Genomic DNA, 18,900 nt, shown 5'->3' with positions numbered 1-18,900 from the left:
AAATCAGGTTCAGCCCATTCTTGTGTTCATTATTCCTGATTTTTTTTTTCATTTTGGCCTTATTATATACATATGCTTTCCTAAAAATTATAGAACATACTTTGCAAATTTTATCTATCTATGAGTAATGCATTGTAGTACTGCTAAAAAGAAATCATGAAAGCACCTATAATTTCATGTAGATTGTGATAATCCTTTGTAAATATATTCCCATGACTGCAGCAAAATAAAGCTGCCTGAGTTAGACAATGGTCTTGTTTTATTAGTCAAGGTCTTTAAGAAGCATGACAAATTTTGCTTACTTGTATGTATAAAAATATGTAGTCCTTTCACAGCACTCATATATTTCGGACTTCAATTTAATTAAAATGTGTCATTTATTGATTTTTAGAAATGGGTGGAGAAAAACTCTTAATGTAAAGAGAGAATTGAATTATCTAGATAAGTCTAGGTAATAGGAATTTTTATCAAAATATTGTAAGGTATTTTGAAAACTTGTGATTTTTGAAAATCCTCCAGATATTGTAGGTTGGAGGCTGCATGCTAAACTTCATTGTGTGATTGTGACAATTAATTTTTGTTTGAATAGAAAAGTCAAAGAATCTTTTAAATTTTCTTTGAAATAAAAAGTTACAATGCAAAATATTCTATGTAAGAACAAAAATATGCAGAAGTTATTTTATTTATTAAGATATTTAATGGGAAGCAAATGGGAATGGTTTTGTCAGTCTCTGAATTGCATTTTTCTTTTCTTAACTACATTATATTACAAAAGCAGTAAAAGAAAGCAGAACTATAATTTAAACACAAGTTTTAAAAATATACAACCTTGTTTATTTTAGTCTCTTTTCTTCAAAATCAAATGAAACATGCATAGAATTGTAGAAATCACATAAATGAAAAAAAATCAAAATCATGCCCAAATGTATGCAAAATAATCATCACTCTTGAAAGCATGCCCAACTTATTTTAAAGGTGCATTATTGGCTGATTTAAAGGCAGACAGGGGTTGTGGGGCCACATTCCATGACAGAGAGCCTCTTGAGACATCTTTGATCATTCTTTGTGATGCATAAAATATGTCACAGTTGTACTATAAAAGATATCAGACATCAGGTAAGGCTGTCATTTGCCCTTGTAGTATTATATTGGAAAAATACAGCTTTTTTTTTCTCCTGTACTTATATGAGAGTGCTCTCATGGAAGCATAGTCTATTTAGTCTTTGTGTAACCATTATCATATTTCTGCTTTCTTTCAAAAGAAACCAGTCATAAATAAACATGCTAAGGAACATAGATTTAGTTGATATTTTGTTTCAACATTCATCCATTTCCTAAGTTGTTATAAGCTGTGAATATGTTAAGTACTGGTATACATGAAAGCTAAGTTCTACAAAAGAAGTGTAGATTTCTCCAGAGACTAGTTGCTTTCATTTGATTTCTGTTATGCACATAAATTCAGTTTACTTAAAAACTGAACCTATGTCACAAATAATATTTATAACAAAAGAACGATACTATTCCAAAGTATTTTATTCTTATTTCCCAAATCCTTACATATTTTTAAGATACACAGCTTTTTGTAAAAATATGTATTGTGGTGTATAGATTTATGTCAAATTTGGCTTTTGTAATCAATTTAAGATAAAAATAGGCTACAGTTTTTGTTGTATTGTGACAGTACCCATGAAATTAATCTATCAATAATTTAGATATATAAAATATTCTTGCTTTACATCTGAATTGGAATTTCTTCATATTTGATCTAAATTGTACTGAGACAAATATTTACTTGGGTAAAAAGATTTTTTTATTTTATAGAAAAATTGGACATATTTTACAATGAAATCCAATGGAAAACTAATCATTCCTTTGAAGACTATAAGTTATTAAAGTTTTTCAAGTTTAGTGATTAAATTGCCTCCTTGAATATTAGTACTATTTTATAGAGAAAATATCAATTGTAAATAAACCCTACTGAAAGAATTCATCTATTTAAACAATAAAACCCCTTACAAACAAGGGGTACAAACTACACTGGTTGTATGTTAAATCTGTACAACTGATAAGAATTGTGCTAAAAATATAAATACAGGCTTCAGATTATTATTCTCTCTTTAATAAATGTGTGATTTAAAAAATTAGAATTCTCATTTTTCTTATGTTGTAAAAGCACTCCTTCATGCACTAAAAACCCAGCAATTTATTTAATTTATAAATTGGGAAGGAGGAACTCCTTTTAATGGAGAAATAACATACGGGCTAACAGCTCGGATCGATTAAAGGCCTCCATCTGGTACAAGTCTAGAAAAGTTGCTGCCATATGTTTGAACAGCACAGCAAAACTAACTGTTTTATGCTGTCACCACCTCCATATCTGTTTTATAAATTGCACTTTGTTTAAATATATATGCACAGGTATATTTCAAATATCTATGTAAATAAAAATACTTATGCATGAGTATTTAAACATGCATGCACATCTATAGATTTCAAATATTGATGAAGAATATGTATAGTTTCATATGTGGCTACTTATTTAACTAAGAAGAGAGAGAGAGACTTCATTGCATATTATTTACTTAGTGAATTTTAAATTTTAAATGGCTTACGATTAGACTTCAGTGACAGTTTGCCTATTGAGGATTATTTAAAGAGATAGAGAAATTAAAAGAAAAGAATATTTTAAGGGTGAAAACTATATAAAACGCATGTGAGTTTTAAAGGCTGCTTAGATAAAAATGTTTAGTAGTCCTGGTTTTTAAAGGTAAAATTTCATAAAGATCAATTTAAAAATCAGAATATATGTTGCTGTTGGAAAAATAACATATCAGGTTCAAATGAAATTTAGGAATGTTAATCTCTTTTGCAGCTGCTATTTTTGTTTTATGGTATTTTTACAGCTGTTTTTAATTTCTTTTAAGAAATACAAAACCTTTAGGAGAATTCCCATGTGAATGACCACAGTACAGATAATTGGTTTCATTGCAATTCAGATTATGAACATCATTTTTCAGTTGTTACTTTCAAACTATATACACAGCTAAATCTGTAAGCCATTTTCTTTATTCGGCTACTATCAAAAGGGGAAAAAATCAGCTTAAAGCATCCCAGAGCCATTTTCTTTATAACTGATAGGTTGTGATGTTTAAAAGTATCTACCTTCCTCAATAGCATGTTTATATAACACAATATTGTATGTGCAGATGGAAGCTGTAATTTTTATTTAGAACAGCAGAACCCAAGTTATGAATATTCTCCCAGAATTGTTTCATAAATTTTGGAATTGTATTATCATGTGATGTTATTTCTATACTGAACATCACCTCTTTGATTAATTACCACCACAGATGGTATATCTTCATTTAGAAGCATCCTCGATTAGCAGTCACACCTATACCATGCCGTTTTTAATAGAAGCCACCCTTTCTATGAAAGCCGCAGGGGAAAGTAATTAAATTTAATAGAAGCCGTCTTTGTTTTATAGCCACTCTCAATTTAAAGCCACAGGGGTAAGTAATTATATTTAATAGAAGCCATAGCTTCTAAACAAAGATATACAGTACCCATTCGGTATGAAGAGGTATAGAAATAAGACATACTCTACCTTGGGAGTTGTGAAGAGTGTGGGTTTACATGGAGCAATGACAAAAAAAAATGTTCAAGTTCAGAAAATACTTTTCTTTAAGTGATTCAAAATGGGTGGAGAAACTTTAGATGTCACCTTGAATTTTTTAAAGGGCCATAAGAGGGGTGGGGCTGCTAGTTCTCCTGGCTAAACCACAATGGCTTAGAACAAATGCCTGCTTGGAGAGCTGGAGGCTGCTTTCTTTCTAATGGGAGTTGGAGCTCTCTGACTATAATGCCTCCCTGGGTGGGTAGCAAACAATTCATGACAACAGAAAAAATGAGATATTCATATTTTGTTTGGTTTATTTGCTTTGAAAGTTATAGTAATCATAAATCTTTAATTAGTTTGCCCTGTCTGTAGCCAATGGCCTGTAAACCTAGATCAAGAGGAGTGATTTCAGCTTCACTTTGGAGAATATTTTGGCAGGCGATCTTACTCCCTGTGCTAAGCACACTGATGGAAATACCAAGAGGCTTACAAGGAAATAGCCTAGGATTTTCATTGACCATATGATAACCTCCAATACTCTTTTTCCCAAAGTACTATGTGCTTTGCAACTAAACCAATTTTGATAGTTTCTTTTACATTTATTTATTTTTATTACTTCTTTATTATTAAATAGTTGTACAAAGGGGTTACAATTCCATTAAGTCAGGTTAGGAATACAATACTTCTTGGTCAATGTTATCCCTTCCTCCTTTTTTCCCCATTTCCCCTCTTCCAGGATAACCTTTGATATTCTTTTCCAAGTACTATGTGTTCTGCAACTCAACCTGTTTTGCTTTTTAATTTTTTTTGTGTTAACACTTGCAAAATTCCAATTATTCAATCCATTAGGAACACATTTAATCTATGCTTGTCTTAAGCGGTGGTATAAAAATTTATATACCTTATATAAGGAAAGCCTCAAGTGGAAACTAAGCAGCTGGTAGGCTACCCGATGATATTTCAAGTTCGTTGCCTTTAAAAGATAGTTCATAGTTACTGTAGAAAGAACTCTGGGATTTGGGAGTCCAGATGGGCAAAAGACAGTAAGAGCTGCCTGAGTGCATATGGTACACAGAAAATGTACTAAGAGTCTGTCAATAAGGAAAATATTTTTAGTAGCATGTGGATTAAGTAAAGGGATTATGACTAGGAGAAATGAAAATGAAAATCTACTTGAGACAAATATAAACACAGAAGGTTTAAACATGAAAATTCATTGAACTTCAATCTGCACATATTTATAATTTGTTGACTGTTAATTTGTGGTTTCTTGTACTTTCCACATGCATATAAATTTGTTTGTGTATCTACATGTGTGTCTAGTAATATGTCACTGGAAAGTGAAGTTTTATATCTAATGGTAGATCTTTATCTAACAAAATCCAATCCTGTAATCAATTCTTTATAATACATTGATTGCCAATGAGAATGAGTGAATAAGAAGTGTTTTCAGTTAGAATTAAAAACATCCCCAACTTTTATAAGACATTATTCTTTCTTGATTAAAGAAACTTAAACCATCTGATGGAATTTATTCCTGGGTTTGAGATTGTTTCATTTAATTTTTGATACATTTTTCCAACGTTCAAAATATGAAAGTTTTGGATAATCTTAAAAGTGTGACAATATAATCTCTTTTTATCATTATCACAACTTAAGTGACAAATTGTTTCTGCCTTACCTTGTCATCATTTAAAGAACATCAAACTCAGAGTTTAGTTTTCTACATTCTCTATCAACTTCTTTATATTAAGATTATCCTCCTATTTGGATTATTTAAACAAAAAATACTTTTAACATTTTTTAAATTATCTTGTCCTTGTGGCAAACCAATAATCCTTTCTGGTTTTCTAAAGAAATTCTAACGTTCTTAGAAAAGAAATATATATATATATATATATTTGTAAAGTCTTCTTTCTCCATCATTGTTGTTACAACAGCTATTTTCTCCAGACACTATTTTGCCCTATGCAATACAGGTAAATCATTGATCATGCACAATTTAGCTCATTTGGGTGATACAGCTACAATGATTTGCTTTTATTCAATTAACCCTTATACTAAGCAACGTGAAGCCTACATTACTGTGTTTCTACATTCTCAGGCAGCTAGAAGTGGTGGAATTCTCACATTATTTCCATATTTGTGGTCATAACACCTGGAATGGTCTTCCAGTTGCTGGTGAATATAATGAGAGGAAGGACTTTTAAGGTCATTTTAAACTTCCATAATATTGCAAATACTTACTGCCTCTAAAGAAAGCATTATCAGAAAATGTGAGCAAAAATTTTTGAATCTTCCTAACCCCCTTGAATATTATATGTGGTCTTTAAAAAAGATGGAAAACTTTTTTGAAATTTCATTATGGACACTAGAATTATATTACAAATGTAAGTTACAAGAATTTGAGCATTGCATGCTCTGGTTTATGTAGACATGTGTGCCAGTCCTGTCAGTCTCATTAAATACATATGCAACACACACAAAACATATTAAAAACTGATGTCCTCAATTGGTGTTTCTGCAAGAAAGAAAAGTCATAAATCTCTACAAATAGTGATTATGTCAACACACAAATCATGAAGGATAATTCAAATACATAATTAAAATGACTTTATCCAAGTGTATTTGACACTGCTCTACTGTAATTACCATAATGATGTCAGCTTAGGGAACAAAGCAGAAACAAATTTGAAGTGTGGCTAAAGACAAACGCTAGAAAATAAGGAATGGAAATGTGGTTAAGATAACAATGGATTTATACCACTTCCTCACTCCTTCAGAGGAGGTGACAAGAAGCCAAGGGTTTCTCTTCTTTCAATGAGGGAGGAGTGAAAGAGAAGAGAGAAAGCCTAAATAGTAGGGGCAAAAATAGCATAATAGATTTCCTTCATTTCTCTGGACATCTAACTCCCTGTCATCAATTGATCTAAGGCAGATATATTGATGATAAATTTCTTTAGCTTTTGTTTGGCTGAGAGATTCTATCACTCTTTCACATTTCAGGGGGAAAAAATGCCAAAAACAGAATTCATGATTGGCATTAGCTTTCTTTTAGCCCTTCAAATATGTCATTTCCTTCCCTTTTTGCCTGCATAGTTTCTGCTAAAAAAAATCTTCTGGTAGTCTTACAAATATTCTTTTGTGTATTAAAAGTTGCTTTTGAAATTCTTTGTTTCTTATTTTTGGCAATTTGATTATAATATGTTTCTTGTAATGTTCTTTGATTCAGCATATTTAGAGTACATTGGGTTTTTTATTCAAAATGCATGTTTTCTTCCCTACATTTTAGAGGTTTGGACCATAATTTATTCAAACAATCTTTCTACTTAGATTGTCTTCTAGCAAGGTCATATATTTTACACTTGTGTTCTCTAAATCTCTTAGGCCTCTTTCTGTCTTTCTCATTCACTTATCATTTTACTTTTGTTACTGAACAATTTTCATGGCCCACCTCCAGTTTCACCTGTTCTTTTTTCTAAGTTTCTTAAAATAATATAAATTATTTCTTCTTCTATACCTATATGCTATGCCATTATATAAACTTCCTCTAGATTATCAACCATAATTTTTGTTCTCAATGATTCAAGCAGTGAGCATATATACCAGGTCTCATCAGTGTTCTCAGTTAGATCTTGTGCAGACTCCTTAAAAGTGAAATATTTAGTCCGGTGTCTGTTGGTCATGTCTGTAATTCTAGCTATTGAGGAGGCTAAGATGTGAGGATCGCGGTTCAAAGCCAGCTTGGGCAGGAAAATCCGTGAGCTTCTCTCATTTCCAATTAATTCCCCGAAAAAGCCAGAAGTGGAGCTGTGCCCTAAGCGGTAGAGCACTAACTTTGAGAAAGAAAGAAAGGAAAAAGAAAGAAAGAAAGAAAGCTCAGGGACTCTGCCGAGTAAACCCCAGTCCCATCTCCTACATACAAAAAGAAAATGAAACGTTTGATTAATACCCCATATTATCTTTCCCTTCTGAGAAAGATGCTGCTAATCTGCTTGGCCTCTGTTTCCTGTACCAGATGTTCTCTGGAGCGTTAGCCTCCCTCCTATTTTTTTTTAGTTCTCCACAACTGCTTTTCACCAAGAGCATCCCAGGGTCTGTCAGCACTTTCAGACAAGCACATTTGAATACCATCTCTTGTGTAGTCTTCCAGCCCTCCCCAAAGCCATAGTAATGGATGAATTATCGAATCTTCTTGTTCCTTTCATAGAGAAGCTTAGAGAGATATTATGATCATGGAGTGCTTGCGGTGTAGTGGGAAAGGTCTTGGGAAAGGAGCACTACAACTTTTTCTTTTGATTTTAATGGTCCTGGATTCAAGCTTTTGGGAATTCTTGCAAAGGGAATGAGTTCCATTATTATCAGTGGCAAGAGGGAAGGTCTTTGATTTTATTTTACAATCTTGCACCCCTTCCAATTTCTTAATATTTAAGAACCATAATCTTTTTTTTGTTAAACCTTATGAAAGTTGAATTGATTAAAGTATATTTGGGGGAATAAACGGTGTCATTATGAACATCTTAATATGTTTACTCTTCAATTTTAAGAGAATGAAATCTTTTCATGCTTCAAATATGTGAGTCATTTGTGGCATAATTCTATTGTAACAATATATGGATAAATGAATTCAATTTTAAGAAGTAGATTGCAAATATATCATCTGGCAAAAGAAAAGTAATAATAGAGCTAAATAATTTATCATGATTTCAAAGCATTAATATTAACTTAAAATTTAAATTTATTGTGTTATTTATGGAAACTAAATAAAAAGAATGGGGCATATGCAATGCTATGCTAACTATGAAGTATAAATTGTAAATTTTCTTTAGGTATTTGTTTTTGAAATTTGAGAATTTTTCACGTAATGTTAGGTAGATCTTTAGTTATAATTCTGCTCAAATAGGGAAGAGTAAATTGCCCTATCAATTGTATAAAACATTCATGATTAAAAAAATACCTGCTTTCCAATTATGTGAACCATTAACAATAAAAAAATGCTAAGGCCTTATAGCAATAAGAAATTGGGAGGAAAGCATAGAAAAATCTTTGAAAACCTACAACTATTTCTAAGCTGAACATAAATTTAAAATTCATCAGAGAAACCAGGATCAAAGTGATAGGTGAAAAATACAGCAGGAGTCTTTCCTTCTTTCCTTCTGTCACATTATGTTAAGGGATGGTAGGGGGAAAACAAAGGAAGGGGTAACAATTCTTGATAAGAAATGGACTTATCACCTTGCTCATGTAACTGTAATCCCTCTGTACAGTATCTTTACAATAAAAAATATTTACAAAAAGATTTTTGTTGCATTTCCTAGGATTACAATAGGAAGAGATTATTTCTTTGTATTAACCTATGTGAACTAAGGCCTATGTATTCTATATGAGTTGTCTGTGTATTAATGTAAAACCACCAGAACTAATTACATCTCACTCAGTGCTTCCCAATTTTACACATATCTTTTAAATAGTTCCTCTTTTTCCTGTTTTGCCTGGTACATTATTACCACAGCAGAAAAAATATACCAGAATGAAAACCATACTAATTAATATTAAAAGCATCTTAAGTTCCAGCCTAGAAAGTCTTTGTGTTTTGGCTACTTACTTCAATCTAGTCACTGGATTAAAAAACACTACATAAATTCTTATTTCTATCAACTTCTGCATTGCACCCATTCATCAGTATATTACCAGTACAGATTTTCTTTTTTTAAGGATGTGTAGAACTCCATACGGTACTCTGGGTGGTAAGCACCTATAATACTCTAATGCAAAGGAATTACTACATCAGAATAATTTGACTAATGTAAAAGAGGAAATTACAATTTAAATTTCCCTTGTTACCTTACCAGCATTTATTGGAAAGTAATTTATTTGATTTTTTATGAAAGTACCATGAAATCCAATTGTCAATCATCTTTCATGTCAATATGCACACTGGAATTTCCTTCTTCCTTGGTCAACCTCATTTTGTCCCCCACTGGCTTGCTGAGGTTTATGCTTTCTAACAACATAATGGAAGACAAAATTTTAAGTCCCGCTCAGCTATCTCAAAATCAAAACAGTCCATTTTAGCCATTAAATACACACACACACACACACACACACACACACACACACACACACATGTATTTTTGGTATATCCAAACTATTTGTTTCATATTATTTGTTAAAGTCGCAAATATTTTAATATTTACTATCTAAAACTCTTCAATTACATCTTTCTCAGATCTTATAAAGCAACATTGCTTTGTCAAAGTCATTGATGGTAACCTTCAAGTTGCATAAGTTAACAAACAACTCTCCTTTAATTTCTTAATCATCTATAACATTTGACAAAATGGATCACATAAGTCCCTGAAAACATTTGTTTCCATTAACTTTCAGGAATCCAGAGTTAATTCAAACTAAATATGGGATCAACCTTAGCTGTTTTCTTCCATATCCTACATCCAATCTGTCATCTATTTTTTCTCTAATTGAAATATACAAATATTTTTACTTGTTTTGCAATCTTCCTTAATTATACCAGGAATTATCTCTGTTTACAAAGATTGATATTTTATATATTTATATATGTATACCAATATACACATCTATTTTCATAGATGTGTATTTATGTCTTTATGTATATATTATATGTATACACAGATATATGTAAATACTGTATCCATATTCAGATATAAATTTTATGTAAGTGTGTGATCATGGCACTTTTGAGAAGAAAATTTCCAAAGACTTCCTCTGTCAGTATGTGTTCTGAAATAGCTTTGAGAGTTAACTTGGTCCATGCTGTCATTTCCTGCTATTTTTTCTCATTGCTGATTTGTTCCCTACCACATAGGCAATATGACTTTCTATAAAACCTATTAAACATCTTTTGTATTTCTTACGTCCTCTGCCTAGAATACTTTTCCTGAGACAATTCTTAACCCATAGCACCTGTTTTGCCTCTTGACTAAATCAGTGAGACTGTGAATTTATTTTTGTTCAACTCTATACATGTTTGAATTTCCATTCTGGTCTCTTCAATGACCCACTGCTCATTCAACAATGTGTTGTTTAGTCTCCATGAGTTAGCAAATTTTCTGCAATGGCTTTTGGTGTTGACCTCTAATTTTATTCTGTTGTGGTTTCACAGAATGTAGGGATTATTTTAAATATGTCTGAATTTTCACAGATTTGCTTTGTGGCCTAAAATATGATCTATATTGAAAAATGATCCATGTACTGCTGAGAAGAACATATATTTGGATGCTGGTGGGTGCAATATTCTGTAGATATTTTTTAAGCCTAATAGGTCAATGAAATTTTTTTTTATTTCTGAGGTTTCTCGGTTGAGTTTTTGACGGGTTGTTCTAACCAGAGGCAATGGTGATTTGTGAGTCTTCAACATTCAATGTGTTTGGATCCACGTGTGTTTCTAGGTTAAGTAGTATTTGTTTAATAAAATTGGGTGCCACAATATTGGGTGTATAGATATTTAGAATTGTTATATAGTCCTTTAGGAGAGAGCTCTTTATTAGTAAGCAATGTCCTTATTTGTCTCTTTTCACTAATTTTAACTTGAAGCCTAGTTTATCTTATATTAGTATTGCTATTCCAGGCTGCTTATAGGGGCCATTTGCTTGACAGATTTTGTTCCAGCCTTTAACTCTTAGATTTTGTTGCTTTTTAAATACTTATATATACATACATATTATTGTAAAGATACTATACAGATGGGGTTACAGTTACATGAGTAAGGTGATGAATATATTTCCTATCAAGCATTGTTACCTCTCCTTTGTTTTTCCCCTACCATCCTTTCCAGCCCTACCTCTCCAACTCCTCCCTCCCCACCCCCAAGTTGTAAAGTTCATTTTCAACATAGAGTCTTGTACATGTTGTTGTTACAATGGATCAACCTGTATCTTTGTTTCAGCATTTTGTTATTTCCCTTCCCATCCCCAAATTAGAAAAATGTATATACAAGACGCAGGACACCAGAATCAAATACAGTAAAAACAGAGGTTATACCATGGGGGAAGAACATATAAAAGAAAACAAATCACACAGTAGTACATTATAAGCACACTAAAAACAACAGCAAGAAAGATAAAATCTTTTGTGTCCCAACTTGGGGTTCATTTCACTTAGCATCATCTTATATGGTCACACGTAGATAGCTCTTGACCTTTTCTGCTTGTCTGGTAAAATTATCCTAGATGTATACATGTTATTGCAAATAAGGGAAACCATAAACCGTGGGACCTATGTCTCTTTGAGTATGGCCTATTTCATTTGATTTAATTTTTTCCAAGTCTTTCCATTTCCTAACAAATGGGGCAATGTCATTCTTTCTGATGGAGGCATAGAATTCCGTTGTGTATATAGATACTGGTGAGGATGTAGTCAAAAGGAAAGGAACCTTGCTCATGTAACTATAACCCCTCTGCACAGTATGTTTACAATAAAATATATTTAAATTAAAATAATAAATTAAAAAAATGAAACACTATACACTATTGGTGGCAATGTAAACTTGCCCAATTACTCTGGAAAGCAGTATGAATGTTCTGGGGGTTGGGAGGGAGGGGGAGTGTAGTCGTGGAGATGGGAGGGCAGGGATGGTAGGGGAAAACAAAAGAGGAGACAACAATGCTTGATAAAAAATGTACTCATTACCTTGCTCATGTAATTGCAACCCCTCTGTATGCTATTTTCACAATAGAAAAGAAAAAAGGAATAAAAAGAATTTATAAAACTAAAAAAATAAAAGAAAGAAAACAGAGCTTAAACATAGAACTTTCCTATGACCTAGTAATTCCACTCCTTGGCATTTTTCTAATATTCCACAAACCATACCACACTAAAGCTACCAGCACAACCATGTCCATTGCATTATTCTTTACTATAGCCAAGATATTGAATCAACCCAGATGCCCCTCAATGGACAAATAAATCAAGTAAATGTGGTATATGGAATTCCATGTTTCCATGAGAAAAACTGATATTGCAGCAAGGAAGTGGAAAGATTTGGGAAAAAAATATATTAAGCAAAGTAAGGCAGACCAAAAGAAACATAAGTTGCACGGTTTCCCTCATTTGTGGTAACTGGAATGTCCCTATAAATCTATAAGGAAACACAATGGATGGTAAAAGACAAAAAGTTACACTTGGACATGAAATATTGTAAATAACTCTGTATACTTTTATCCTGCTTTATTTACCTTGTAATACACTAGAAAATACCAAATTTCTTTAAAACGAATTTCTTTTTGTGTATTTTTTACCTGAGGAAAGTAAATATCAATATGGCAGGTATATGATTCTCATTTACTGCTCTATCCCAAATAAACTCAGTGGCTCCACAAAGATTTCTCTTGAATACTTCTTGATTATTCTCCAATATTGTAATATTTGGAAATGAATGAATTTACTAAGCAAATAACAGTCATAGATTTATCTTAAGAAGTATTGAAACCCACACTTCATAAAAACAAATGCTGTTTACTATTAAAGAATGGTTTTTAATTAATATGTTTTTGATGATCTTGCATTTCTGAATCTTTTCTTCTGTAAATACGAGCTATAAAAGGGAATGTACTCATTACCTTACTCATGTAATTGTAATCCCTCTGTATAGTATTTTTACAATAAAATATTTTTAAATACATATTTAAGGAATTTATAGGAAATGGCTTAGTGTTAGAGTGATTCCCTAGCATGCATAAAACCCTGGGTCAATTCCTTAGTAACACATAAACAGAAAAATTCATAAGTGGCACTGTGGCTCAAGTGCTACATTGCTGGCCTTAAGCAAAAGAAGCTTCGTGTCCAAGCCCTGAGTTCAAGCCCCAGCCCTGACAAAAAATTAAAAAAAATAAAAATTATGACTCTATTCCAAATTAGTCTTTCATTTATATGAGAGCAGACACTAGTGTGAATATTAACATTTTTATGGGGTTGATTAAGAAGATATATCATTAAACTATTGGCTATAATTAAAGTAATTTGCTTCATATAAATTTAATGATGTTTTCTTTCATGGTTATAACTGCGGCGAACGCCTTCTCGGCCAGCGAGGAAGAACGACCACCACACCAGGAGTCTTCTCAGATCACACTTTATTGGAGAGCCTTTTAGTTGAAGGGAGAGCTTGAGCGCAAGAGAGCGAGCAAGGAAATACAGCCACTTATATAGGGTTTGGAACACGGGTCGCTTCAGGATTGGCTGTCCGCCTTTTGCCGTCACCAGGTGCCACGGGATTGGCTCAGGATTTACAATGATGGCGCATGCGCAAAGCTAGGGACCCGCAGTCCCGCCAAGCACTGCATAATGTGGAGTTGTTTACCTCTAAGCTGAAAGGAGTTGGGCGCCATCTTGTAATGGCGTTTGTCCCGGCTCCCTGCAGTTCCCCCTTTTTGTTTTGGTAACAGGTAAGAGTAGAGGTCGGGCCTCTGCCTCAAAAAGAGGACCTTGCACTGGCCTTCGCCTGGGGGGCGCCTTCCCCAGTGACGACCAGGCCCGTCCGATGCCTTTTTTGCAGAGGTGGGATCTTGGGCATCAACCCACTTGCAGCCCAACGTGCTCTTCTTGAGAGGAAAATTCTTCTCAAGTGCAGTGCACTTGCCTTGCACCCTGTTCCAAGTTATCAGTCACATACCCGTCCCGGTGCAATGGGATTCCCAGATCCCTCGGGGTGCTAGGGCTATGCGAAATGATAAGGCTTAATGACCTCTCAGGGCCGACAGCCAAATTTGGGGTGAGGATCCACTCTCCAAGGCGGCTAATGCTTGCGAAATAACAACTTTGTCTCTACTGGTTTGGGCTCGAAGGCGACAGACCAACCATAGGCAGACCACACATCCGCCCAAGCAGCAAGCTAAAAATAAACCCCACCCCCACCCATTCCTTGAACCAGGAAACAGCGGAGGAAATCCAGGACTGGAGCCCCTCCACAAATCCGGGATCCATTCGCGTGGAATTGACAGTCACAATGGCAATCCGCAAAAAGGCGGGCATCATGCCTAACTGGCATCGGCCTCGGGAACACCGATAGGATCCCCCATCGTAGCTCTCCTTGACTGTGATAGGTCTTGACCATCAATAATATTATCACGCTCAACGCCTTCTTGATCATCCTGTTTTTCGTCCTGAGTTTCCTTGACCAATCTTGTTAGCCGAGTTGGGACCCAATGTGGTGTTTCTTGATCCTGTGGAAAAACACAAACAGCTCCCCTGGATCTCGTAATAGCCGGATCCGGTCCATACCATTTGTTATCAATGACATCCTTCCACATAACCATGTCTTTATTGTCTGTAGAGTCTCTTGTCACATGCCGGTCTGCTGCAGACTGGTCTTTATCATTTAAAATTAAAAAATTGAGGGTAAAGAGCGCAAGGGAAAGTCTTTCCCTGGGGGACGCTGACTCAGCAATTCCCCCTTTTTGTTTTTGAAGCATTTCTTTTATGCTTCTATTGGCTCTTTCCACTATACCTTGTCCTTGAGGATTATAAGGCAACCCGGTAGTGTGGGCAACTTGCAGTTGTGCACAAAAGGCACGAAAACCCTGGGAAGTATAAGCAGGGCCATTATCTGTCTTAAGTCTAAGGGGCTTTCCCCAAGCTGCCCAAGCTTCCAAGCAGTGTATTTTAACGTGAGACACCTTTTCTCCTGCCAAAGGTGTGGCATGAATGACACCAGAAAAGGTGTCCACAGACACATGCAAATATTTTAACTTTCCAAATTCTGTCAAATGAGTAACATCCATTTGCCACAAGGCGTTTGGTCTCAACCCCCTGGGGTTTACCCCCACATGGGGAGGATGAAGAAAGGTAACACAAGATTTACAGGCTTTAACAATTTTCCTAGCTACATGTCTGGGCAAATTATATCTTTTCCTAAGGGTATTTGCAGGCACATGATACAACCTATGAAAATCCTCTGCCAATTTTACAGGATCAGCAGCGACCAGAGCCACAGCCCGAGTTGCTTGATCCACTAAGTCATTACACTTTGCCATTGGGCCCGGCAACATAGAGTGAGCACGAATATGTCCAATATAAAAAGGGTGTTTTCTGCCTAAAATAAGGGATTGAATCTGTAGCAAAACATTTTTTCTGTAGCCCGTTTAATTGAAGCAGCAACTTCAAGGGAAGCAACAGCATTTACTACATATAGTGAATCAGAAAATAAATTAATAGGTTGATCAAATCTTTTAAAAACTTCAAGCACAATTAAACATTCAACAGCCTGTGGGACGTTTGGCCGAAAATTAAAGACCACCGGCTGTCGGCGTCCTTGAACAAGGAAGGCACCTTGTCCAGATTTTGATCCATCCGTAAAAATGGTTAAAGCATCAGCCAAGGGTTTCTTTGAAGTAACAACAGGAAAATATATTAAATCTTTTTTAACTATGGCAAGCAAAGGATGTTTAGGATAATGATTATCAATAATATTGGGGAATGAGCAAACAAGAATCGCCCACATATCCACTGTAGCGGCCAAAATCTCAACTTGCTCACGGGTATATGGAATGATTAATTTATCTGGGATCTTTGCAAAGTGCATCAAACAATACTTTATGCCCAAAAGTGCTTGTTTAGCCACTAATTCAGGAAAATATTGGACTGTCTTTGCTCCCACCGAGTTGCCATGAAGCCACCACAAGGGGCCATTTTGCCAAAGAACCCCCGTGGGATAATTTTTCGTTTTTAGTATACATAAATCGATAGGTAATTTTAAATCAACCCGTGAAAGTTGAGCCCTAGACAAAGCTGCCTCAACCTTTTGTAGGGAATTTAGTGCTAAAGGTGTCAGGGATCTAGAGGAGGTGACTTCAGGGTCACCCTCCAAAATGGCAAACAAAGGTAACAACTCTGACCGAGGGAGATTAAGAAATCCCCTTATCCAATTAATGTCTCCTGCCAATTGCTGAAAATCATTAAGTGTTTAAAGGTGATAAGTTCGAATAAAGAGCTTTTGCGGCTTAATCTCATTGGGAGAAACAATGGTTCCCAGAAATTGAACAACACTAGTCTGTTGAACCTTTTCAGGGGCAATTATCAATCCCTTCTCAGCTAAGGTCTCCGTTATCTGCCCAAACACTCTATGAAGAGTCTCTTTTGAAGGAGCAGCCAACAAGATATCATCCATATAATGGATAATCAGTACCTTTGGAAAGTTTTTTCTAACAGGGGCCAACACAGCTCCTACAAACAATTGACAAATTGTTGGGCTATTAGCCATCCCCTGAGGGAGAACCTTCCACTGGTAGCGAGCATCCGGAGTTTCATGATTAACTGAAGGTAAAGTAAAAGCAAAGCGCTCCCTGTCCTTTTTATGGAGCGGTATGGAGAAAAAACAATCCTTAATATCTAAGGCTAAAATAGGCCATTCTTTAGGTAATGCCGAAAGCAGGGGGAGCCCCCTTTGCACCGGTCCCATGATCTGCATCTGAGCATTTACTGCTCGAAGGTCATGTAGCAGTCTCCATTTTCCAGAGGCCTTTTTTATTACAAAAATTGGGGTGTTCCAGGATGACACGGAAGGTTCAACATGCCCCAACTGTAGCTGTTCCTGAACAAGGGTTTGTGCTGCTTCCAACTTTTCTTGAGAGAGGGGCCACTGAGGAACCCACACCGCTTTTTGGGATAACCAAGGTATGGGCACTGCACCTTTAGTGGAAGCTTTGTTTTCAGGGGCCCCTAAGAAAAACCCAAACCCTTTCTATCCTGCTTAGGAAGTGGCTCTATTGGCTCCTTGCATCCTTGGAGACATCGCCCAAGCCCCAGGGCTGGAACAAATCCTTGTTGTTTTATCATGTTTTGACTGGCCTCGGAATAATCATTAGTCAAGGTTAACTTTAGCTGTTGCTGTACATCTCTTCCCCAAAGGTTAACGGGGACGTCAACCACAAAGGGTTGCATCCTCCCGATCTGGCCTTCGTCTGTTCTCCAAGTCAATTCTTTTGCACTTAACTGTGGGGCCTCAGCATAGCCCAGCCCTTGCAAGGTTTGGGAGGATTTTTGAGTTGGCCATTGTCTTGGCCATTGCCCTCTTCGGATGATGCTTCTATCTGCCCCTGTATCCACTAGTCCCTCAAATCTTTTTCCTTCCACTTGAAGAGTTAACATGGGCCTTTGGTCCAAAGCTAAGGACAGACATGTAAGGTCGACTCCAGTGGAGCCTAACCCTCCATCACCTCTCTTTATCTCCTTAGCAGGGAAGTTGCCTTGCAAGGAAGGCAAAACCAGAAGTTGTGCAATTCTGTCTCCGGGGGAAATAGACACTACCCCGCGGGGGACATGACAGAGGACCTTAATGGTTCCCGTATAGTCCGGGTCAATTACCCCTGGGTAAATTAATAGCCCCCTCATAGTAGAGGAGGAGCGTCCTAGAACTATTCCTACAGTGTCCTTATCCAGGGGTCCTGTCATGTCCGTCTCCACAATCTGAACTCCCATCTGTTGGGTTAATACCAGTCCGGAGGTGGCACAGAGGTCCAACCCTGCGGAGCCTGAGGTTGCTCTCTTTGGTTGGAGGGTTGTTGTGGGGGTTGTTCAGGAACCGGAGTCTGAAATGCCCCATAAATTTTCGGGCCCTGGGGACGAGGGCCCCTTTTCCCGTTTTTTGGCTCTGGTTCCGAATGAGTGTTTGAAATGATTTTTGGGATAAGATGTCCATCAATGTCCCTGACTGACCTACATTCGTTGGCCCAATGCTTCCCCTTTTTACAACGAGGACACACCCCTGGAGTCCTTAGCGGCCTGGGCGTGTTTTGTGCAGGACCACCATTTTGAGGGCACTGTCGTTTAACATGTCCCAACTGACCACACCGAAAACATCCTTTTCCCTTATTATCTTTTGCGGCCCTGGCAGCTGACAAAACAGCAGCCGCCAGCCCCGCATTGGTCAGAGGGCCACCCACCTCTCTACAGGCTTTTATCCAAGCTTCCAGGCTTTGAGTTCTAACTGGGGTAATTGCCCTCTGACATTCCTGAGTACTTTGTTCAAAAATGATTTGTTGCACAAATGGCATGGCTGTCTCCAAATTTCCTAACACCCGCTCAGCTGTCTCCAGCATGCGAGCAACAAAGTCGGAAAATGGTTCATTAGGGGCCTGAGTGATTTTTGTTAAATTGCCCGCCGTCTCCCCGAGCTCGCCAGGATTTATGAAAAAGGGTATTCACTTGCCGGTACACTTCAAAGGGGTACCCCATTTGATCCACGGCAAAGGGTCCCTGCCCAAGAAACATGTCTACAGTCCAATCAGGATGCCCATCATGGACGTTTT

This window comes from Dipodomys spectabilis, unplaced genomic scaffold, assembly GCF_019054845.1.
Source record: "Dipodomys spectabilis isolate Male_0828 unplaced genomic scaffold, ASM1905484v1 ptg000063l, whole genome shotgun sequence".
NCBI classification, from domain to species: Eukaryota; Metazoa; Chordata; class Mammalia; order Rodentia; family Heteromyidae; genus Dipodomys; species Dipodomys spectabilis.
Note: the sequence above shows the minus strand (reverse complement) of the source record.